Consider the following 23,786-nt stretch of genomic DNA (forward strand, 5'->3'; position numbering starts at 1 on the left):
CCTTGACCAGGGAAGCCTGGATTTGCTCTGGGAAAAGGGAATCCAAGAAACCTTCCATTAGTAAAATGTCATGATGGTATTGCCTTGAGGATAAAGGACTAAAGGCTAGACAAGCAGCAGTCTTGTGCTTGGTGCTAGCCCAAGTGGTGGGTTCAGGCTTCTCATGGCTCCTGTATCAGTGCTGTGACTTTCAGACTCCCATAGAAACGCTTCTGGGTTGCAACAAGGAGCAGCCTTAAACTTTTTGCATTTGAAGAGGAATGGAGCAAAATAAAAAGCTATGATTGAGTTCAGCTGCTTAAATAGCTTGCTTTGGAAATTAAGCTTTTGGGAACTTGTCTTCAGAGGAGTCTATATTGGTCTGCATCTAATCACAGGCTGTATGGGAACTGTTGAGTCCTGGCCTGAACCACTGATTGAGCACCTGGGGAAAGGACCTGGTCAGCCCTGGGAGCACAGGTGAAGGCAGTTCAGCTGTGAGACAGGAAGGGTTGGAGCCTGGCTGCACCTCTCTTAGACCTCATTGAAGGGCTGAGTGCCACTGGGGAAGGAGCTCTGCTTGGATATTCTCCTTTGTGGAGTCTTTCCTGTAAGCCTGAATCCTCAGAGATGGGTGAGTGCTTTTACTTTCTGTTTGAAATACCATCCTACCTGTGCTGGTCCCTTTGCTGTTATGTTCCCGAATTGCCCTTCCATTGATCTTTCCAATTGTAACACAGGCTTTTCTGCTACTCCATGACTTCCAAAGAGCGTGTGTTGTGGTAGATGGACCAGTAGGATACAACTGTGCCTTGGCAGGAAATGATTTGGTGCAAAACAGTTAAAATGGGAAATGCTTTAGTGTAAACGCTGGACTTAACCCTTATCCACGTTTTAATTTGTTTGATTGAACAGAGGGGTAAATGCTCATGATCTGGGATCAGTTTTACTCCTAGGCTGCTGGTTTGCAGCTGAGCCAGTTTTAAACTAAGCAAGATCCCAAACAGCTGAGTAAAACATCATTCCAGTGCAGAACTGCAGGCTGGTGCTAAATCCCTTCTAATAATTTACACCCCAGTATAGCTTTTCCTTAGTCATCTGCCTTTGTCCATAAAGTTCCAGTAGCTTAATATAAACTCTTCCACCTACCTTGCTGCTGACAGACCAGTGACAGTACTTAACTGCTTACATTATAGGTAAGAAAACAGATTTAAGTGGTATTGCTGTTTGCATCAGTACTGCATTTACCCTGAAGCTGTCCATGGGAACTGAACGTGGGTTGTATCTGACTCTGCCTTCATCAAGTTAGTATTAAGCCTGTGTTACAAACATCCTTGTATCTTCAAAGCGTGTTTTGTTTTCAACTCCTTTGACGTGTTGATTTGTAAGCTGCCACAAATAAACCAAAAGACATGAGAGAAGTAAATGCATGGACAACACTGGTATTTCTGTTGGTTGTACAAGATATTTGGTAAACTAAGATAACAGCAAACTAAGCATATCAAAACCAGTGTCTTCTGCCTCGTGGTTGCAGCTCTGATCTCATCTTTATATCCATGTTTGTAGTTCGTGGTTGCTGTATCAGTCTGAGATAAATACTGTGTTTGCTAAAGGTGACTGAATATAAAGACTCCTTGCATCTGGCAGGAGTGGAGCTGAACATCCCTCAGTTCGGGCCTGGGATGTAGCTTAGACATGGAAAACTGGAAGCCATGGGAATTTAGTACCAAGAATATCCTGCGTTTGAACAAAGGCCAGTTATTCTGAACTCTTTCATACCCGATGTGCTGTTAGCAGTGGGAGCATGACTTGTATATCATTTCTCTTTGGACAAAGCCTTGCACAACCTCATGTCAGCGGTAATGTGGCTGATGCAAACAGCAGGAAAGAGCAAGAGAGCCCGTGCTCAGCTGTGCATCTGCTTCTTGGCTTCTTAGCTGTGTACAGTACTGTCAGTGGCTCTTTGGAGAGAAGTAACTGCTTTGTTATGTTTCCAAGACACCTGCAGCAGAGCAAGGGTGAAGCAAGTAGGCTTTCTGGAGGAGCATTGCCCCTTCCTGCTTGCTGAGTTTGAAACAGACTTGTGCTCTATTTGCTGAGCAAAGAACTCCTGCTCCTCACTGGTCTGTAACAAGCCTAGTCTAAGTACTGGTCTGTATGGGATTTTGTCAGCAGCTAACTTGCTTTTTCTTTTTTTAATCATTTAAGAGAAGTTACATCCCAGAAAATGCAAGCTCGGTGGAAATTCAGAGTCTGTTCTGGACTTTGTAAGATTTTCAGAGCAAGCAGCAGCCAAGCATATAATCCTGTCTTCTCACACCTGTGACTTTGTCCTTCTGTCCTGGCATGAGTTTGATCGTGAGGTCTGTGTTCTTCCTGGGCTGGCTCCTTTCAGAAGCTGGTGGGAAACAGAGATGCTTGGAGGCTGTTGAAGAACAGAATACCAAGACACTTGCAGCTGTCAAGTAACCAGGTTCACCTGCAAAGAAAGCCCAAAATTATAGAGGATGGTTAATAGCAGCAGAGATCGGAGATTGGCACAGCTAGGCTTGGCTTTTGGTTTGAGTGGAGGTGAAATTATGTATAAATGTCAAGACTCCCTTCTGAACCTGTAGAGGTACAGTCTGGTACCAGCCTCAACCTTTTGCCACAAGGCTGTGAAACTCCTTCAGGTTGAATGCCAGTGTGAGATACAGAACATTTCCAAAATCAGCCTGCCTGTTGGGTGTGAGAGAAATTTGCTTGTTTCCCTGACAATTACTGTTTTATTTTCTGGCCTGTAAGATGTATGCCCAAGAGACCAAATGGAATTCTGCCCATCTGCATTTGGGCAGAAAGAATCAATTTGAAATTTCATTGTAGTTTTAAGAAGTTCCTGGAAAAAAATGGCAATCAAGGAAGGGTAAAGTGTCAGGTCCTTGTGGTCGTTTCCTTCCAGTGCTTCACTTTGGGATACTGAACCATCACTGAGGTCTCACATAGCTGGTGGCACCTTGTCCAGACCAGGGCCCTGTGAATGCACCCACATGCATGCACCAACCCATGTCTCCTCCTTCATTCTGCCAAAGGCATGGAGGTAAGAGGATGCAGCTGCCTTAAGTTCTGTAGGTGATTAACAGGAGCTGAAAGGACACGTGTCCCTTGGGATGAGGACTGTGAACAAGGTGTATGGATGTGCTTTTCCTCATTCCTGGGTGTTGGAGAGAGCTTCCAAGGCTGTTCAGAGCTTCAGCAAGCTACAGAGAACTTGGTTTTGTTACGTGATTTAATCCCCTATTATTTATCACAACTGACCTTTGTAACTCTCTGCAGTTATTGTTTAAATTGTTCCTGTCATAAGGATTACTAGAGCTGCTCCCAAAACCTAACAATCTACAGACTGTAACAACTCCTCGCTCCTTTTCTCTCATCTATGCAAGCTGTAATGGAAGCACTTCTCTTCCTGTGCTTTCTTTTCCTTGCATTAATTTTTCTTTTAATGCTGTGCTCCTGCTGGCTTGTGTATTACAGCCAGCTCCTTGCTACGGCCTCTGGTGAGCAAAATGATTCCATCCTTTGATATTGCTGTGCCAGAGGGTTTCTTTTTCTCCTAGGTTTTTTGTGTGTGTATATATACATGAATAGATATGTTTATGTTTTTGTACTTCTCAGCATGCGTGGATAGGGCAGTCCAGCTTCCTAGCACTGCCATCCCAATCCCATGTTGTGCTCTGTACAGCAGTACTGCTTCCTCTCCCTTTTCCCCATCTCTGCTTCATCCCCAGACATACACGTTGTCCAATTCACTGTTCATGGTCTGCACTGGAATGGAAGCCAGGGGGTGTGTGCAGCTTCACCTGGGAGAAGCAGTTCCACACCACCATGTTGCACACTTGTGCAGTCACAGTTATGCTTCCTAGGCAAAGCTTCATTTGCCCTCTGAGCTGTGATGTAATAAGGCTGGTACGTGGTTTCCAGCCTCCTTTTAGTGAGGTTGCTTATTCATGTGAATTCAGGCACACCATTAAATGTTCTGAGTATGTGGCTAAAAATTCTGTGAGATTAAGCCTTATCCTAGGTGTTCTATTTTGACCTAAAGTGAAAACCTGCATCTTTCAAAGCAAGCCACCCTCGCAGCAAAAGTTTAAAGGGTTAAAAGGGTCTTGAAATATAGAAATCTGAAATATTCCTCAAATCAAGATATTAGAAGCATGGAAGAAAATTGAAAATGAACCTGTATTTTCCTGCGTGCACACATTCAACCTTAACAAGAACCAATCCTCCTGTGGAGGAAGGAGTTTAATTTTCCTGTCTCATCAGACTGTTTCTCTCTTCAGACTGCTTGAGAATGTACCAACAACATCGGACTTGTCATGACTGGAAACTTCATTGAGGGCCACTTCACTGAAGAGCCATTGACAGGAGCTGATTTCATTTGTCATTGGTCTGGTAAGCAGGCTGCTGAAGCCGGAGGAAAGGCTTCTTTTGAGTGTGATGGATCAACAATGCAGGTTGGATTTGCACAAACGTGTTTCAGCTTTGCTCTCTTTCGTGTTTGTTCACAAGATAGAAGGGCTTGAGGAAGCAAGCTGTATGTGTGTGAAGTGTTTGCCCAGTCATCCCAGGATTTTCCACCCAGTCTCTGAGTTGGGTTAAGGAATAGAAGCAGATAAGTTGCTTATGGTGGCTGCCATGTCTATCTGTTATAGACTTGTCTCCCTTTTCTGGACAGGCTGGCCTGTGCATGTGGGGTCTGGAAACCTGACCAGACCTTTGCAACCTGATCTGAGATGTTTGGGACAGGTGGAGTTAAATGATGGAAGGAAGTTTCTTTGCTTGGAAAGGACATGCTTGTTTCCTGACTGCAAGCATGCTGACAGGCCATAAAATATGAACAGCTGCTGAACGACAATAGAATTCTCAGTGTCTCATCTGTTTCTTCTTTCTGTCCCTTGTCTGCTTTCTTTAGTGATTTCAGGTGCATCCTGAGAGATGCATCCTAAGGCTGCCATGAATCTAAATGTAACCTATCTGTGCAGGCCTAACTCCCCACAGCAGCTCTGTCTCACTGCCTGCCAGGACTGCATAGCTTAAATGACATTACTGCTATTAGGGAGCTCTCTTTGAGCTCACTGCACGAAGCTGTAAAGAATGGATAACTTGAGACTTTTATCCCTTGCTTGTGCTTAGCTGTTATCTTAACCCTCCTGCCTTTGAAACCCAAAGACAGCTCTTGCTGTTGCTAGGGTCATTCACACGATGAAGGGGGCTGTCAGGGTATCTTTTAATTGTCTGCTGTGGCTTCCTTCCAGACAGCCCACCTTGAGTGCAGTTATTGACAGAGAGGCTGGTAGGCATTGCTGATGGTGTGCTTGTGTGTTGTCTTGGTAGAGGATAAACAGGTTCATATGAGTGGCTCAACAGTGAAGTGCAGCAGGATGTAAAAAATGAAGTTTGTGGCATCTCTTTTAGAGTAGCCAAGAATAAGCCACAACTCTATGATATTTTTTCTTTCCTTGTGTACTCTCCGTGATGTTGGCATCTTCATTGCAACTGGTCTACACATAGAAAAGGGATTTATCCTGAGCTTTCATCTCCCTCTTACTACAAACTGATTACCTTAATTCTTCTAAAGAGTGCCTAGATTACTAACAGTTTCTCATCTTAACACATGCTCCATTGCATGTTTTGGAAAGGAAGCCGTTCTGCCAGTGTTTTCCTCAGCCTTGTGAACCTGTTCTGAAGCCAGAGAAACCCAGCTTTCTCCCATCAAGTACTGCTGAACCCCACTGCAGGCTAAAGAGGGATTTGACTAGCTCCAGTCCGACCCTCTGGTTTGCTTCTCTATGACTTGATGGAAACTTGGGAAGGTGTCAAATAATAGGAAAGAGCTTTGATTGTTAGAAATGTCCAGGTTTCAGTTGAGAGATGTCTTGGTTGTTACTGAACAATGGGATTGCTCCCAAGGCTGGATTGGTCTGTGCTGCTCAGCAAGGAAGAGTCACTGCCTTCATGGCATGGCAGCAGGGAGTGTGGTGGAGCCAGGTCCTGAATTAGGATAGGGGTTATTCCATACCACCTGACATCATGCAGAAGGCTATACAGCTGCGTGTGGTACAGATGGGGGCTGCTGGGAGGAGTTGGCTGGGTGGTGGGATGTTGTGTTGCTAGCTGGGTGTCAGTCAGCAAGCAGTTGTGTCAGCTGGGTGGTGAGTAACTGCATCGTGGATACAAATGTAGGTCAGTCTGAAAGCAATGTCTCCTGTGTATTTCCATGGAAACTACAACAAATGCAAGGAGAAAAATAATGCTATTTGATAGATCAAGTTCCCAGCTACAAAACATTGTTTTTCAGCATAGTCACCACCTTTAACCGATTTGTGCAGGTGAACTGATCGAGACGCTATTAATTTCATGGTGTGATGGCTGTGCATGGCTATTCACATCACTATTACCACTACTGAAATGCACCACACACCTCTCACTGCGCTCGCATCAACTGTTTGGTCTCTGTAGACATTCAGCAAGTGTTGATGAATGTCAATGGGTACCATTTTCCTTCTTGGAGAAAATTCAGTTCCAGCCTTTATCTTCATATGCACTTTCATGTCAGATGCCATTCTGTCAGACTGTCCCTCTGCTGTCATATGTCACATCGTGACAATGTGTGACAGAATGTAGGTGGAAAGATTCAGCCTCTACTGCCATCCCACCAACATCTGCCTCTGATGTTGTGGGCCGACATCATAAAACAGGAGGCATTACTTTCAGAGCAACCCCCATATATTGTCATTATTGCATTTTTGTTCCCGCTTTCCTTTTCTGTCTCAACTGTAAGTTCTATTTTGTCTCTGATTTTCTTCCTGTCCCACTTGCAGGTGAGTGAGCAAATGGCTTTGTGGTGCTTAGCTCTCTGTGAGGTTAAACCACAAGAGAAGGCTTTGGTTTGGGTGGTCCTGTGTGGAGCCACGAGTTGGACCTTGTGTTGTCTCGTCTGACTCAGGATGTTTTGTGATTCTGTGATTCTCATGGGGGGAAACAAAAGCGAGCTTGCTTTTTTATTATTATTATTTTTCCCTCTCTCTTTCCCTAGCTGCTTTATTTTGCTTGTAATCGGTGTAAGCTAGTAATGAGATCCATCTCCTGTTCCCTTTGGAACAGAGCGCAAAGAGAAAACAAGACCAGGGTGCTTGCTCTGTAAGGCAAATCCTGCAAAAAATTGTGTGTGTTTGGGGCTATGGGCAGATAGGACTTTGAGCTTAAGTAATGCTTCCTATTCCAAATGGTCACTGAAAAAGCAATAGACGGGCAGGCAGTTGTCTTGGTTCAGAAAGTGCCTTCTCCAAGGCACTACTGAGGGACTGTTCCACTTCAGACCATCAACCCCCATGGTTTTGGACAACACAAGATAAGGATATGAACAATGTCAATTTATTTATGGAACACTTTGACAATTGAACTATCAAAATGTTTAATACGTTGTCCATCAGCAAAATTGAGAAAGTCTTGAAAAAAGCTGCTGAAGTGCATTTACTGTTTATAAAATACAGCTAATCCTGGTGAGTGGGAGCAGTCAGCATTGTCTGTAGTAGGAGAGAGTGAAAACAAATTATTTGTATTTCAGAACTCTCCTACCACCATGAAGAAACTGTGAACCTTACATAAAGAAGGGAGCTGAACGTACAACTTAAGAATATTGTTTTACTACTACCAGAAGAGTTGTGGGCTTTCATACAAAGCTGTTTTTCTATGAGATGCATACTTTGTGGGTACGTGCTCTTATCTGTAGGACATTGTCCACTGTAACATTTTCCTGCATTTGACTGAAATCTCTGAAGGATTATTAAAAAAAAAAAAAAAAGAAGAACAACTATGAGGAATAGAAGTGCTCAGCCTGCATTCCTTCTCCCCTTTTCTCTGGGGAACCTTTCTCTATCTTTTCCCACCTCTTGATCTTGATGGCGTAGTAACTGTTCACTTTGTCAAACCCAGCAGGATCCTAATGGAAGTTTTTAATTCTGATCCACAATAGCTGGAGTTCTGTAGGAGGCTGAGCAAGTCATTTGGACATCCAGGGAAGGGTGTGATGATCACTGTAGCTGTTTCTGTGGTGTTACTCATCAGGTGCAGGAATGGAGCAGAAGGTATGCAGACACTCACGGTGGGTGGAAGGAACTGCTCTATGAAACAGCCCAAACTGTCATCAGATCCCCGTGGGAAGTGATTAGGATGGATGATCTGGGCAAAGTAGCATTATCTAGTGGAGGTAAGAGCAAGGACATCAGAATGGCTCTCTGGATGTAGATTCAAGTGGGTGAGTTAGTGAACCATCCTGATGCGGGGCAGAAGAAAAAGCCAGTCTGGCCTAAGGCTCAAGCAGAAGCTGCTTAGCTCTCTATTTGTTTGTCAGATCCCTCAGTGCTGCCAGGTCCTGGGCTGCGTGTGGGCACCACTGTTTGTCTGCCCTGCTTCCTACTTGTAGCACGCTGTAGATATCAGCTATTTTCTTACAGGTGCTCAGCTTCCTGTAAAGCTGGGGGAATTATCTGTGAGTGGGATGGCTGAGCCCTGGGGCAGATGCTCCTATGGACATTCGTGAGGAAAAGTTTTTGTGTAAGGCTTCAGGCCATTTTAGGGAGGGTGATGTTGGTGGCTGCCCCGCAATCTTCTCACCTTGTGAGTGCCAGCTCATGCCACGTGGTTCTTTGGGAGTAAGGCAAAGGCACAGAGAAAATGGAATGTACAAATGACTTGGCTGTGTATGTGGCCCTCATTGGCCATGTGTGGCTGGTTGGAGCTGTGTGGGGCTCGAAAAAGCTGTGTGGGTCCAGCTCGCCCATCCTGAAGACGTCTGGGCTTGGGACCCTCAGATGTAAAGCTCAATGGCTATTCCATTGGTAACCTTTGTCCCACAGCAGGTTGGAAATGTAACCTGGTAATGGAGGTAATTAGCTCATTTGTTAGAGCATATTTTGTGAAAACCAGTGCAACTCTTTTTCCCTATCAAGCTCTGGAGTGATGCCATGATGCTCATCTCTGTGATATGGAAAGGCAAGTTCTCCTTCACTGGATGGTGTTGGTACTGTTGTATTGTATTTTTTTTTGTACAAACTCCCATTCCCACAATATCTGAACACTTGTGAGGAGTTGTTTCACCAGGGTGTAGTCAGGCTCAGAGGCACATGAACTGATGAATGTCACATCCTGATTCCTTAATTGCTTTTCTACATCCACAGTTCTTTGGCAAGTAAAGTTTGTTGCATGATTCAGCAGAAGAAAGACAGGAGTGGACAGATGGAGACAGGTCCTTTGTTGTTGAGGGAGCAGCTCTCTTTGCAGAAGCCTAGAAGTGGCTGAAGCTTTTTTTGAAATTGTCCATAGATTTCCTGTCCCAAGATTTGTACAAGCTGGATCTCAAGTAGGACATCCCAGTGTTTTTGGAGTCAATCTCAGTTCCTCCACCTTTTTCCCTTTCCAAAGCTCTCCAGGTCCCTGCACCCGCTGTTTTATTTCCACCTTAGGCTTCTGTCCTTCCCTCCCATCTACTGTTCACTGCTCCCCTGGCATGGGGGGTGATGATGTCTAGCCTCATTTCCTACAGCACTCGTGGGAGGCCAAGTGATGAGCCTTAGCCAGTAAACATGTTTGTGATGCCTAAACCCACCTTTGTCTGTCATACTGCTTCAAGCTTGTTATTTTTCCCCCCAGAGTGTTTTCAGATGGTCTTTAAGCTCCTTGCAGGTTTTGTGTTTGGCAAATAACTACAGCTAAATAAACTAGAGATGGTGTATGCCACGTAATATTCAGAAAACCAGTTCACAGTGCTGTTCCTCCCTGTAGCTAGCTGGTGAAGGCAATCATAGGAGAGGCACAGGACCAGGTTTCAAATCCCCTCTATATTAAGATGCAGAATATGGGTTAAAACTCTTCTGTCCCATGGAACAGCCTTGTCCATTGGCTGCAGGCCATTTGTGAAGGGTGCTTCTGCCTCTCCAGCCAAGCTCCTCATGGAGGTGCATACAAGTGTTCAGGAGGCCTTGCAGAGTCCTTCACCTGGGACATTATTTCTCACCACTCCAAACACAGGACAACTTGAAATTGAGGCAATTTGCTTCAAACCCCTTCTTTGAATGAGGCAAAGGGAAGTTTTGACTTCTTCCATGTCACGGTCCTTCCTTTTCTTAAGAGAAAAGGACAGCAAACAGAGCATCTCATGAATATAGGCTGCTGAAAGTATCCTCAAATGGAACGGTTTGCTTAGTCAGTTGCTGTTGTTTCCACTTAATGCAAACTTCCAAAATAATTTGCTTCCAGTTTAAAAATTAAAATCATTCAAACCGGCTCATCTCTGGTGTACTGAAATAGCTGTCCCTGGGCAGTCAAGCCACTGCAAAGCGTCCTGTTCAGGTGCATGTATCTTAGTCATAAATTGATATTTCTTCATCTCTAATTACCTCCATGCTGCTGGTACTCCCAAGTACCTTGCAGCACTATTAAGTCACTATTAAGTAGTAATAACTATTGATACGTGTGGGAGAAATTGAGCGTAATAGGTAGCTTGTTAGGAGAGTGAGAGGAGCTCAGAATGGGATTTTGTATTACACAACACACAAAGCTTCTCATGGGTGCATCTGAATGCAGGCTTGCATCAGAGGAGTTAAGAGGTGAATGGTTTGGTTCTTGGGTATTGGACTCTTGTCGACTCAGTAAGTGGAAGAGTAATATTTGCAAGCTGAATCTCTGTGATTTGTTTCATTTTATTATTTGTTTTGGGTTGCTTTTTATCCAGAGGTCTTTGAAACGAGGTAGAAGGTCCAGAAAGGCTCTGAGTTGGGCTCTACATCTGGCTGTGGGCACATGGGAGTGGGGCACACATCTAACCAAACATAGCTGTCCCCTAGCCAAGGCATAGGCTTCCTCCACGTGCTGCAACAAGCCCTGCACCTCCCAGTGCTGTGCAGAAGGCAGTGGAGTGATGCTCTCATCTGTACCTCACCACAGGAAAGGCCAGAAAAATACTATTTTGGTGCGTGGATTCTTGTAGGCCATAGCCTGCCATGTTTGGTTTTCCTCTAGCTACTTGCATGGTGAACCTGACAGTATTCAAGTCACTGTAAAGCTGATGACTTAACGAGTTAATAAGGTCAGTAATTTAAATCTGTGCTACGCATACAGCGGCATGAAGGGATGGGATTTAGAGATGAGGTTCTGTTGATGGTTGGATGTGACAATCATGAAGGTCTTTTCCAACCTACATGACTCTGATTCTAAGAGCAGGATGAAGATGGAGAAACTGCTTAAGGTGTGGTGCTGGGTGCAATGCTGGGCATCCAAAATGACCTGTAACTGATGGTATGTTGTGTGGAGGAGGACACACACAAAAAAGTTTCTTGCAAGAACCTCTGGAACTGCTTAGTGGGTACAATTTATTTTTGCTCTGGTGTTGTGGCTGACTAAAAACGAGTGGAAAAATGTCTCAAAGCTTTTTTGTAGTTCTGTTTTTGTCCTGTGGTACCAATACCACCAGTTACTGCTCTTGTTGTTCTATCCATACTCCCAGTGCCTCTTCCCCAAGGTGAACAGCCCCTATCCTGTACTGCTCTGGCTGTGCCTGTCTTGAACTGTCTGCTTGAGTGTGAAGTCCCAGTATGGAGAGGAGCTTTCTCATGGATTAGCAGCTCTGTCCAAGACCAGAGCTTTGCAAAGGGCACAAGCTTGAAAATGGTGGCTTAAATGCAAGTGCTGGATTTTTGCATTGAGTGCATAGGAGGTCCCATTGGAAACCTGTTGCCTAAATAGTAGGTTAGCAATTTACCATGATACTTCGTTTACTTTCAATTGTGTTCTTGTAACTAAGTCTGCCTAGGGGATCACAAAGGGAGGTACACCAAAATATGACTGAATGACTCTCTTGTTGCACACCTGATCTTTCCCTCTTCTTACCCTGCTCAAGGAGGACAGACTACTGCTGTCTGTCCATATGAGGATCTTGCTGATGACTGCACTGCAGTGCGTGGCATTAAAAACTAGAAGGGACATACCCAGCTATCACTGTGGCAAGAATGCAGTTGTATTCTTGTGCAGCTATTGCAGTCTGTAAGACATGATATAATTGAAAAGCCTGGCACATTTCCCACAGCAAACATTGTTAATCCCCACGAGCTAGGATTAGTCACCGCTTCTTACAAGCCTTGACACAAAGCTAGCAAGTTATTCAGTTAATCCTTGCTTACAGGATAAATATTGCATCCAGTGGGGAATTTGGCAGTGTCTTCTTCCTCTCCTCTTGTATAGTGATGCATTGAGTCTCTTCCACCTGCAGTTGGAAGGGAAAAATGCAATAACATGATTGATTCTAGCACCTGCTATCATGCTGCAGCTGGATCAGCTGGGAAATTGAGTACAAAACAACCTGCTGAATCCAGGCAGTGAATGTAAGCAGCATTTTCACATTCTCTGTGCTGTTGGAGAATTCATGTGGTATGCAACAGCAAATATTCAGTGCCTCACATCTGCAGTTCTCCTCCAAGCATCTTTTCTACCTTTGTGGTTTTTTTCTTTCATGTGATCTCAAGCTGTACCTCTAGGTAGTGTCCCTGAAGGTGGTTGGAAGATTTCCCGTGAAACCAGGGTCAATGAGATGATGGCATTTCAGGCTCTGAACTTTTCTGAAGTGCAGCTCCAGGTTTCATTGTGGACAGTCTCCAAGACAGCAATACCACACAGCAATACCACACTGAGTGGCTGGCAAAACAGCTGGGTGGATCTGGAACCACTGAGCAATCTACCTGGGGATTCTGGCTTGAGTCAGAGGTCCAGGAGAGCTCAGAAACCTTCACTCTTCAGCAGCCCTGACAAGGACTTTGTCTTCCAAGCCTGTTGTTGGAAGCATTTAGTGAAACCAAGACCACAAGTAGAGGAGATGGATCTTCTGGCTGGGGACCAGCCCTGGCTTCCCAGTATCTTGTCAGAGTGCATCGGGCTGCCAGATGAAGTCTGACTTGGAGTAGAAATGTTCACATCTAGTGATTTTTGTCTTCACTTTGTTGCTTTCTTGACAGTCTGTCTGGAAAAGGTTAGGGTTCATTTCTATCCCACCTCTAGCATGATAAAATAGTTCTATACGTGGTGCTGGAATTGCAGTCAATGCAGTGGCAAAACTGTGTTAACACCACAGGTGCAATGAATGTTCTAACCTCATGTTTTTTTCTGCTGCTCCTGGATGCCATGAGGGAGGTATCTGTTTGAAAGCTCTCTCCTGTCTGTGCTTTGGATTTTTAAATGCTTATTTATGGTGCTTCCATCACTTGTCCCTGCAACTGGGGGTGGCTGAGCAGAAAGGCATCCATCCCTCCTGGCAATTCAGATCCGAATGCTGTGATGTTTCTGGGCCTTCTCCAAAGTGTTTCTTTGTATCTGATTATATCCTGTTGGTAGGCTTCTCAACAAAAATACCCTGCTGAGCTTTTTAAGCTGGCATGACCCTGCTGGCCCTGAAGGCAGGAGGTTTCTGGCAGCTTGAAGTGAGTAGCCAGATAACTGAAACGTGCCAGCAGCGGTTTTGTCCCCTCCTGTCCCCACCTGGAACTGACACAGGAGGGTCATGTTACTGTTGTTTCCCCTTTTCTCTTCCCTGCCAGACAAGGTCGCTTTAGAAGCCAATGACCAGGTAAGCTTTAGTTTTGCTGCCTTGGAAAATTATTATCAGAGGGGACAAGCTTCCATGTAAATGATTAACTGTCACATCCGATGACTGTTCACATTTTAACAAGCTCTTTTTGCACAACTCTCTTCACCTCCAGCAAACCTGAATTTCTACGAAAATGGGTTTTCCAGTGTGTTGCAATAGATCATAGAATCATTTGATTTGGAAGAGACTTTTAAAGGTCACCTAGTCCAGCTCCTTGAAATGAACAGGGACACCTACAGCTTGATCAGGTGCTCAGAGCCTTCCCCAGCCTGATCTTGAATGTCTCCAAGGATCGGGCAGCTGCCACCTCTCTGGGAAACCTGTGCCAGTGCCTCACCACCCTCACCCTAAAAAAAAAAAACCCCAAACCAACAACTTTTTCCATATGTTCAATCTAAATCACACCTCTTGTAGTTTGAAACCGTTTCCCCTTATCCTGTGACCACAGACCACAGAAAGAAGGGTGTGCCCTTATTTCTTACAGCCCCCTTAGGAAACCACAAGGCTGCTCTCAGGTTTCCCCCAGAGCCTTCTCTTCTCCATTCTGCACAGCCCTAGCTCTCAGCCTGTCTTTGTAAGAGAGTTTTATCCCTTGGGTAACTTGTTTGGATGCAGTGCAGGGTATGGTTGGCTTTCTGAGATGCACGGGCACGTTGCTGGCTCATGACCAGCTTGCCTTCCACCAGTATCCTTAAGTCCTTTTTGTCAGGGCTCTCTCCTTTCATCCCCTGGCTTGTACTGAAAGGGGTTGTCACAACCCAGGTGCAGACCTTGCACGTGGGTTTGTTGAACCCCACGATGTTCACCTGGACCCACTGCTGCTTGAGCCTGTCTGGGTCCCTCTGGATGGCATCCTTTCCCTCTGGTGTGTCAAATGCATCACAGAGCTTCGTGTCATCCACAGACTGAGGGTGCACTCCATCCCAGTGTCAGTGTCACTGATGAAGATGTTAAAGAGCAGTGGTCCCAGTGCTGACCCCTGAGGAACACCACTTTTCCATCTGGACGTTGAGCCACCGTTCTTTGGATGCAATCTCACAACTAGTTTCTCAGCTATCCATCTGTCCAGTCTTTATCTTTCTAATTTGGAGAGAAGGATGTTATGGGGGACCATGTCAAATGCCTTCCTAAAGTCCAGATAGATAACATCAGTGGGTCTTCGCTGATGTCCACTGATGCAGTTATGCCATCAGAGAAGGCCACGAGGTTGGTCAAGCAGGACCTGCCCTTGGTGAAGCCATGCTGGTATCTCATTTTACCTCTCTTCCTAATGTGCTCAGCATAGCTTCCAGGAAGATCTGCTCTATGATCTTCCTCAGCACAGAGGTGAGGCTGATATGTTGGTCTTCCTTTCTACTTTTCTTAATAATGCACCCATTCTTACCTTTTTTCTGATCTTTTTTTCTCATCTGATTTTTTTCATTGAGATGTGGCTGTAGCATCTGATCACGGCAGGAAGAACTGTTGCAGAAAAGAGTGAAATAGTCCCCAGTAATGAACTTGTGGGAGCTTTCCCTGGAAGCCCAAATGTTGTCCCTGTTCCTACTCCCTTGTTGCTGCTGGTAGAGCATGTTTCCTTTTCTGTTGCCAAGACAATGAGAAGCAGAGTCTGACTCACCCTGGGACTGGTACAGTCTCTCATAACCCTTAGCTAATGAAAGCATCAAGTTGCATTAAAGCCTGCCTTGCTCCTGCTTGGCTCAGATTTTAGAGGAGCTGAGAGCCAGGCCAGGCTTCTGTGAGGTGTAATTCATCAAGGAGAGAAACTCAGAGAAACACTGTGATGCCAGGAGGAACAAAATAAAGGCTGGGTTGTGTCAGCGTGGCCTGAACTGATCCTCCCAATATTGCACTTCAGAGATGTTTTCCTAAAACAAAATGTTTTGAGGCTGTATTTTTTCTTTTTCTGTATGTGTGTGTGGAGCACACAAGCATTCTTTAAAGCCCTCTCATCTGAATGAGCTGCAGGGCTACATGAGATGTAGGGTGAAGGGTGGCAATTGGCCTTTGATTTATTTACAGCACCTTCATTTTTGTTCTGTTTCCCCTTTTAGCAATAAGGATTAAATTTTATTCTTGACTTAACAGAGGTAACTGTGAGCAGGCTCACACTTGTGTGCTCTGAGGCTGTTTTTAAGAGGTGGCTGATAGCAACGTGTTGTGGTTTGACCTGGCAGCAGCTCAGCACCACACAAACACTCGCTCACCACCCCCAGCTCCCAGTGGGATGAGAGAGAGAACTGGGGAAAAAACAGTAGAACTCGTAGGTCAAGATAAAAACAATCGACTAAGATAGAAAAAGGAAGAGAGAAATAATAGGAATGATTATACATTCTATATATATATATATATATATATAGTACACTTTACGAAATAAATGATGCATGGTGCAGTTGCTCACCACCAGCCGACTGATGCCCACCAGCCCCTAAGCAGCAGCTCCCCCAGTTTTAGAGTGTTTTTTCATATGATGTCAGATGATATGGGATATCCTTTTGTAGAATGGCCTGGGTTGAAAAGAACCATAATGATCACCTAGTTTCAACCCCCCTGCTATGGGCAGGGTTGTGAACCACCACACCAGGCTGCCCAGAGCCACATCAATCCTTTGGCCACATCAGGCCAGTTGTCCTGGTTCTGTCCCTTCCCAGCTCCCTGTGCCACCTGGCCCCTTGCTGGTGGGACAGAATAAGCTGAAACCTCCTCTGTGCAGCACTGCTCATCAACAGCTCAAACATCAGTGTGTGATTAACATTGTTTTTCTCCTAAGACCAAAACGTAGCATCGCAGCATCTGCTGTGAGGAAAATCAATTCTGCCCCAGCTGAAACCAGAACGCAGTGTTGTGATGTAGACCTGGGGAATCTTTAAGGAGAAAGTCAGGGAGAAAGAAAAATCTGAGATTAGCTTCTCCTGATGCTGGTAGGAATTGCTGGCATCCATCTCAGTCCCTCAAAGACAGATATCCAAAATTCAGAAGTCTGCCTGAAGGGCAAATCTCGTGAAGTCACGCTGAGTGGCTTCTGAGACAGATTTGAGCAGGAGAAATGTTTGTATTTGTCCCCCAGGCTGCATCTGCCATCTCAGAAATAGCTTTGAGTCAAAGTTTGGCAGTGCTGTACGTACAGCTCATTCAGAAAGTGCAGCAAGCTGGTAAGCCTCTGTTAATGGCTGGGCAGCTGTTAATTGAGACCAGCAGTGCTGAAAGCCTCTGGCAATTAAGAATCTAGTGACATGGAGTTTTTCCTCTTTCTTTTTAACTGCATGAATGGAAATAGGGTTCTTGCTTTATGACATGATCTCTGTTCCCAGACCTTATAATAAAATCTCAAATGTTCTGACACTGAAGCAGCACGGGAACCAGTGATGTTCTTATCCAGGTAGAGACAGGCTCAGGTGTGGGACCAGAATCATTGCCCCCAGGCTGGATGCTTGTTGCCCTCCTTAGGGCCTGTATCAGTTTCTGAGAAGCTGTCTGGGATAGTGAACTGGCTCTTGTGCCTGTTAATAGTCGGTGGCAAAATGCGAGTTGCTGGAAATAGTGGGACAGATGCATGTCTCTACTAGGGCCAGCAAGACAAGGTTTGTGGGAAGAATATCTCGGAACAAATCAGCTGCTACAGGTGGTAATGAAACTAAAGAAATGGCCCTGGAGATCTTCTGTTCTGAAATAGAAACTGCTAAAGTGCAGAGAGATATTAATTGGCTGGACTGTCCATACACCACTGTGGCAACAGCACAGCAGCAGCACAGGCATGTGCTGAGCTCTTCCTCAGATCCTCCACTGGGAAACATTCATCCCTCCTTTCCCCACCCCAGTCAGATTTCTGCCTTTTAAAATGCTGGGCACTCATATAAAGAAATCAAAAAAGAGAAAAAGCTTTTAGAACTGTTTTTTCATGACAAGCATTACTGTCAAAATGAAGAAGTCCAACGACTAACCAAAACAAAGATTGAATACAAGCATTTTTCAGTGCCAAGTGATCTTGTGTCATCCGGACTGTCATTTTCACAGCAGCCTTTCCAATGTCAGAAACAGAGACAGGCTTCATTGGGATGATGGAGGAACACCAGTGGTAGTCTTGCCTCAAGTCTTGAGCTGTGCTTTTTGGTAACATTTACTAAATTTCCTTCTTCTGGTGGTCCTGCTTGGCTAAAGCACTGTGCTGGAGCTGCTGTCTGCTAGGAGCAAGGAGGTATTTGCATTATAGCCACTGCCTGCATGGCTTTAAAGCTGATTGCAGCAGAAGGGGTTTGCCCTTATCTCCCTAATTCCTTCTGTTTTGGTTATGAAGTTAAAGCAATTTCACTTCTGTAGGACTAATCCAGTTTCATTTGTTTAAGCTGGAGCCTATTGGTGAGACATAACTGGGCACTGGATGGTCAGTGTTTCACTGTAGGTGTTTGTGTGCCTTACTCTCTTGGTTTATTATGTCTGTGCTGTTTGTAAAGTGCCAGGGGATCCCGTGAAAAGAAACATCGTGTAAATGTTTACTATTACATACCTTCTATCTTCACCCTTAAGGAAATTCTGATTGAGTGACTGTTATTTAAGGATTTGCAATAGCAAAGAATCAGCCTTTAGGTAAACTCAGAGAGGCATTAAGTAAGTCTTTTACAATTTAAATAATGAAATTGCAGGGAAATAATTTGTAAGCATGGCAGATGTGCTCTGTAGCCAGTGCCAGCATTCCCCAGCTGCAGGCAGTGCTGAGAGGCCCAGCTGGTACCTGCTGGGCTCTGCCTTCACCTGGGAGGTGGTAGAGATGGAGGGAGCTCAGAAAGCTGGAGACTGGCAGGGAATGGGGCAGTGCAGGCAAACAGATATGATGTGGAGGAGAGAAGCCAGTTCCAGGACACAGGAAGGAGATGAGAGTGGTGGGAGCTACCTAAGAAGGAGGCATTTTTGGCAGTGTTTCTAGGTGATTGATTCCAACTTTAACAGAGCTCTGATCACAACCTTTTTCCTAGGCTTTTGTGAACAATACAGCTTAGTGTTACAACAAAATTGGGCTCTGAAATGCACTATGCAGCCTCTCTGTTGGCAGCAGCATCATCCCAATCAATAACATCAGTCCATCAGCATTCCAGAAGCACTTAATGGCTCAGGCACAATCAGCTCATTTCAAACACAGTGTCACAAGCTGAATAGCAATTGGTCCTGTCCCAGCTGGTGTGAACTGAACCCCTGCTGGCATCAGTGGGCTGTGCTGATTTGAAGGAGCCCATGGACCCGAGAGAACGGTGTTTCTTGAAACCCCCTTTCAGGAGATACCTCTGCTGTTAATGTGGGACTGTATCTTGAATATGAATGCAGAGTTGACCACTGTTAACTGTATCAGGGACTGACTAAATCAAATGAGGTAGCTCAGGTCCAAGACCTCTGTGGGTCTGAGGCATTGCTTTTGCTTCACCATCAGATATACCATGGCCAATGGCTTTGGTGGGCTCCAGAGTCCAGCTCCTTGCCACTGCTCTTTGAACTCTGCTTAGAAGCACACAACATGCCTTCTACCTTTTGAAGGTGTTTATAAGTGAGAGCTAGTTCACCTGCAACTAAAGGATTCAACCCTGAGAATGTTTTTAGAAAGGCAGCTTTGAGGATAGGAATTTCTCTCTTTAAAGTATGTGTGAGGAGGACGAAGCATGTGGCTATGAAAGAGCAGTGTAAGGAGAAGCCTCTAGCATTTGTATTTGCAGCCCTTCTGGGTTTTTTTGTTTGTTTGTTTTGGTTTGTTTTTTTTTGCTTTATTATCTGTCTGGAAGCAATGGAGAAACACAGACAACAAATTGTTATTTGCTTTAAAAATATATTAGTCTTTACCTTGAAAGTTGGGAGAGCTCTGTACTGACCTCAAGTCTTGTGTTTTGGGTTGGTTTGCCTTGGGAGATGGCAGGGAAGCATAACTATTCTTTCAATTTGTTGGAGAAACTCCTCCAAGATGAAACTGCCATGGGCTTGGCAGAGTTACACTAAGAAGGAGCATCACTTATGGTGCACAGGCATTGGGTAAAGCGTGCAGCTGCCCCTTTGCAGTGATGTCTCTGTTATGTCTACCTGCTATGCATGGATTTCACAGTTATTGCAGAACATAACTCAGAGTGTTGAAGTGATCTGATGAAATTATTATATGAATCTTTCCAAATATCAGGGACAAAAAAAAGGGGGATGTACTCAGCAGTCTGATGCTGAGATTGAGGCCATGTGGTTTACCACCACTGAACAAAGTTCTGCATTGAAACCTGCATGCATAAGCACAAAAGACATCAGAAGTACAAGAGCCCTCTGTGTCTTTGCCAGTGATCTCTGTAGTCTGGCAACATTTTCTTTTAACTCTCTCATGAGAGATCTTGGCTGCTCATGCTGAAGAGCTGGCATGGAGTTGAACACAATTCTGCTGTTTCAGATGGCCACTGCTGGAGCAGCAGCTGCATGCCCCAGTGTCCTCTGGAAGCCAGGCCTGGTGTCTCCATATCCCTTGTGGTATGGTTGGACTGTTGTGCAGTAGGTCACTCCCTGTGCACAGCTCCATTTTCCATTGGGAAGAAGGATGGTGTATCATAATGAATTTGAGGCCATCTCTTAGAGCCCTTGCTGAGTTAGGTAAATGAAAATACTGAAAGGGTCACGTTCCTTGTCTTCTGAGAGGCATGTAATGTCCTGGCTTTGGTTCCACGATGGCAGAGAAACTCATTTGTAGCTCAAGCCATGCTGAAATTTGCTGGGTAAGCAAGTTGTTCCTTTACACCTTCATGTATCAGCTTAGCACCTAGTTAGATCTATGCTACAAGAGACAGAGCAGCAACTCTCCCAAGAGGAATAAAATGAGATTCCAATGCCACTGTGTGAAATAAGTATTGAGTAACCCAGACCAAAGATCATAGAATCACAGAATATCCTGAGTGGGAAGAAACCCATCAAGATCTTTGAGTCCCACTCCTGAGTGAAGGTATTACTATTCCAAGTCCAGAACTCTGATGGCCAGCAGGTCAGGTGAGAGCAGGGCCCACCTCCTGCATTTCAGCTGTACAGCAGCACTAGGTTCAGGAGATGGCTGGCATAGTACGATTCCTCAGCACTCCTTTGTTTTCCCTCTGTCAGCTGTTTAAAGGTTTCGAGAAGCAGAGCCTGTACCCAGTGGGCTTTTTCTCTGTGAATTTGTCTTAAGTTAATGCAAAAAACAATTCCAGCCTCTAAAATTGCTAGTGGCATGCAGGTGTATAATGCCATCGTATACGAAAAAGTACACTGCTCATGCAACTGCAGGCACTGCTCCTTGTAGAGCATGCCACACCTGAGGCCTTGTTTATGACAAGATGGAAAGGATCACATTTGAAGGCTGTTTCATGACACCTAAAATCCTAATTAGCACAGCTATCTTCATATGGTACAAGATAATTTCTTTTCTGGAGGAAATGGATGTTAAAGTATATGCAAATAATCAGGAGTTCATTACTGGCTTGCTCTTTACCTGCAGTTTTATAGGCAAAGTTGGGTAATCTACTTCCTTGGTGGATGTAAGCTCACCAGCTGTGCACTGCAGCGAAGGCAGCCGTATGGTTCCTCAAGCAAGGCTGAGAGCCAAAGTGTTTGACAGCATGGCAACCTTTAGAGGATTAACTGTAATTGTAGGCTGCCATTCTTTGGCAGAGCAAGCAGAGCAATCAAATATTTACTGTTGGGGATGAATTGAGAAGCAAAAGCTTTGTGCATGTGTGTGTGCATGCGCAGGAGGTGGGCCTGGTACATCACAGAGCCTGATATGAAGGGTGCCAGCACTGCTGCTGCTCTTTGGCAGCCCATGAAGGAGACCCAGCAGTCATGTGCACAGGTCCAGAGCTGACAACGTGCCGTGGCTGACTTTGGATCTTTTTGTATTTTTAGCATTGCTGATGACAGAGATACTGACAGCAGAGTGATCCCAGCTACCTTCAAGTGAGAAATGATTCATGTTCTGTAAAAATAAAGTGTGATGCAAGCAGCCCTTGTCTGTTCTGAAATGAGGTCTGCAGCTCTTGAACTTTTAGACATCCCCAGTTTCCAGTTCTTTAGGAAAGATTTTTACTCTTAGTTGAGCATGCCTGTTCCTGGTCAGCTCTTCTGAGAAGCATTTTGTCTTTTGCTCTGGCTGGCAACCAGGTTGAGCGTTAGGAGATTTTGAAGGCAACTCAAGTCCTCTGTGGCATCCCCAATACTGACGTGCATTGCTCTCGTCTCCATTTCAGTCAAATGTTGGTCCCTTCAGTAAGGGATCCTGGTAAGAGGTCATGCTGGGCGTGTGCTCTCCTCCAACCATTCCCTTGATGTGTTATCAGAGAGACGGTGCAAGCTGGTGATACCAGAGCATCTTGTCCCTGCCCATCTGCTCTGGATGCTTTTAGAGGCAGAGAGAAGATCTATTTCCAGACAACAGTCACATGCTTTCTGTGGGAGAATCTGGATCTTTAGCAAAAGACATACACTTGAAATAGCGAAGGGGGAGGGAGGGAGAGTGGAGAAAAAAATCTATTTTAGTAATGCTTGACGTTTATGAGGTCTTAGACTATTTCAGCAAATGACATACAAAGGCAGCCATGGGAAAAAAAAAAAAAAAAAACCTTCAGAGAATTGATACCTCTTTTAATCAACGATTTGAGCTGTACAAAAGGCTATTTGCACAAAGCCAGGAACCAGTGTGGGCAAGCTGATGGTGCTGCTTTCCTTCCCTGACCCCAAATGCAAGAGCCAACCTTCGCTCAGAGGCCAAAGCAATCTCTTAATAGCATGTGGGGTGGTGGTTTGAGAAGCGGTTGTTAATAATGTGCCTCCATCGCCTCCAGTGGAGAGGTCTTCATCGAAGACCTTTGGGATTCTAGAGGTGGGAGATCATAAAAATAAGCATGCCAGCTGAAAATGAAGTTGCGTGGACTCTCTGACACAACCGAGACTGCTTGCTTGTCCTGTGCTTCATACATGTTCACGCAGATGAAATGACTCAGCTCTGGGAGCTGAAATAATGATTCAATCAAAAGCATAAACAACAGTTGCAGGATGGCAGAAAACCCTGTTTGTGGACTTTCAGTTCTTCCAACAACTATGTAAGACCTTTCATACAGTCAGATAAGCGGCTTTATCAGACAAAAAGCTCAAGTCTAGCTTAACAGAAATAATCACTTGGGTTGCAAATGGCATTTATTTCCTTCCTTTTACAAGCTTGACTGCCACTTTGTAAATGGCAGTGTTTATTCCTAGAAGAATTGACAGAAACTTTAGTTACTGATTTATTCACCAGATGCCATCCAGTTGCATTGGTGTTGAGGAATGATCTGTAAGCAAGGAACTGGAAGCTTAAAATGGCTTAAAAGATGAGTATACTCTGGATACCTAGGCACGGGACTTAGGTCACAGCATAAAATGAATACTAACAACTCCTAGGAGTCTACAGGTGTTTTATTTATTTATTTTTGTTTGTTTGTTTAAATTCAGCCAAATAAACCACTACACAGTTGGCGCTCTGTTGAGGGCAGCTTGGAGACTGACTCAATGAAACTACATCAGAGAGACGTGAGGCTCATCTGCAGAGCAGCACGAAACCATACAGAATCACAGAATGGCTTGGGTTGGAAAGGACTTCAAAGATCATTTATTTCCAACCCCCTGGTGTGAGCAGGGTTGCCAACCACTACATCGGACTGCCCAGGAACCCATCAAGTCTGGCCTTGAATGCCTACAGGGTTGGATCATCCACAGCTTCTCTGGGCATCGTGTTTAAATTTAAATCCATTCCCTCTTGTCCTATCACTGTCTACCTTTGTAAAAATTTGGTCCCCCTCTGCTTCTAAGGCCCTTTCGAGTATTGGAAAATCACAATGAGGTCCCCTTGGGGCCTTCTCTTCTCAAAGCTGAACAAGCCCAACTCCCTCAGCCTTTCATCACAAGGGAGGTGCTCCAGCCCTCTGATCATCTTTGTGGCCCTCCTCTGGGCCTGCTCCAAAAGCTCCATGTCCTTCTTGCACTGCGGGCCCCAGGAAATCATACAGAAGAGATTGGGTTTATCATTTGATTGATTGGATTTATGTATTGATCTCGGTGACTTCTTCCTTTCTGTTATAGCTCTGTGTTGCTCCATGAGATGACAGTGCAAATGTATGTTGTGGAC

The 23,786-nt window shown here is 44.9% G+C and overlaps 1 long non-coding RNA gene across 1 annotated transcript; it reads left to right on the forward strand.

The window, feature by feature from the left end:
• Window positions 1-410: 410 nt before the first annotated feature.
• Window positions 411-23,784, forward strand: LOC149916373 (uncharacterized). Its single transcript, XR_016470038.1, has 3 exons — window positions 411-613; window positions 4,296-4,407; window positions 23,741-23,784. It is a non-coding gene; the product is annotated as an uncharacterized LOC149916373 (long non-coding RNA).
• Window positions 23,785-23,786: the final 2 nt, after the last annotated feature.

The sequence above is a fragment of the Phasianus colchicus genome, chromosome 11, assembly GCF_987193195.1.
Source record: "Phasianus colchicus chromosome 11, bPhaCol1.hap1.1, whole genome shotgun sequence".
Lineage (NCBI taxonomy): Eukaryota > Metazoa > Chordata > Aves > Galliformes > Phasianidae > Phasianus > Phasianus colchicus.